We start from the raw sequence: 1355 nt of genomic DNA, 5'->3' as shown, positions 1-1355 counted from the left end.
CCGGGCTGCTCTCCGCCCATTCGTGTAGACACCTTAGAGCAAGCGGTTCGACAGATGCTTCCTCGTCCTCGATCGCGTTCACCACTAGGTCTCGCGATAACCAATCAGCCACTACATTGTCGACGCCCTTCTTGTGCACAATGAGCCTTTCCTTCCATCGCGATACTCGTGCTGATGACTCTTTTAGTGATCCGAGGTGTAGGAGAGATTTATGGTCTGTTACGAGCTCGAACTTTCTGCCGTAAAGGTATGGCCGAAAATACTCTACAGCCCATACCACTGCCAAAAGTTCGCGTTCAATAGGGCTGTATCTTTGTTCAGCCGAATTTAATTTTCGTCCAGTATATGCAATAGGTTTTTCGTCCTCTTTCCCTTTCTTTAAAATTTTGCTAAGTGGATGCATAATTTCCGCAATCCCTGGGATGAACTTGTAGTAATAATTAATCATACCCAGAAATCTCCTCACTCCGCGGGCATTCCTCGGTAATGGCGAGTTCTGGATCTCTTCCACCCGTTCTTGATCCGGCTGTACCCTCCTTCGCGATACCACGTGTCCCAAGAACCGGATTTCACCAAGTCCGAACTTAGATTTTTCCCGCGACAGCTTGAGACCGAATTCTCGAACTCTGTCTAAAACCCGTGTTAAATGTTCGGCATGCTCCCGCTCGTTCTTACTGAACACAATCAGGTCGTCCAACTAATCCTACTAGTACAGAGTTCTTATTATTATCATGAGGATATATACAGCTAACTTATATATATAAGTTATTGTCTGAGTCAGCTGTTATTTCGATGTCAGCTGACAGGGGATCAGATGATCGAGGGTATATAAGAGATGTAGCGAACACAATAAAGCTAGTATTTTACAGCAGTTCAAGCGTGTTAGATCTTATTCCTTCCTCTCTTTTTTGACATTTTGCTTTCGCCAATACTTAACTGGTGGCGAAACCCGGGACTTGAAATACCGGAGTAATCTTTACTTTAAAGAAGATTTTTTTTTATAGTAGTTTTCTCAGCTTTCAATTTTTTTTTATTCTCTCATTTCTTAAAAAATAATGGCTGCTAATGGCAACGGTATCGTTAGACAAGCAGTCTTGAACTTGGAAGCTTTAAATCAAAATGGGGTTCAAAATCCACCACCCATGGAGGTGACTCCTCCACCCCCGGAGCTTGCCCCACTACCGGAAGTCTCTCTAGCGGGAGCCCACCCCACAACACTTGAGTGGGTAAAAGTACGCTCATCAACTGCCCAAGACTTGAGGAAGGTCGTTTCTGACCTCGAACAATTTTCCGGGGAAACAGGAGAATTGAGCCACTTCATTAAAGGGGGTGACCGACTAATAAGCCGAATTAAG

This window comes from Halyomorpha halys, unplaced genomic scaffold (assembly GCF_000696795.3).
Source record: "Halyomorpha halys isolate HHAL.00 unplaced genomic scaffold, Hhal_1.1 Scaffold240.1, whole genome shotgun sequence".
NCBI classification, from domain to species: Eukaryota; Metazoa; Arthropoda; class Insecta; order Hemiptera; family Pentatomidae; genus Halyomorpha; species Halyomorpha halys.
This window is presented reverse-complemented; position numbering follows the sequence as displayed.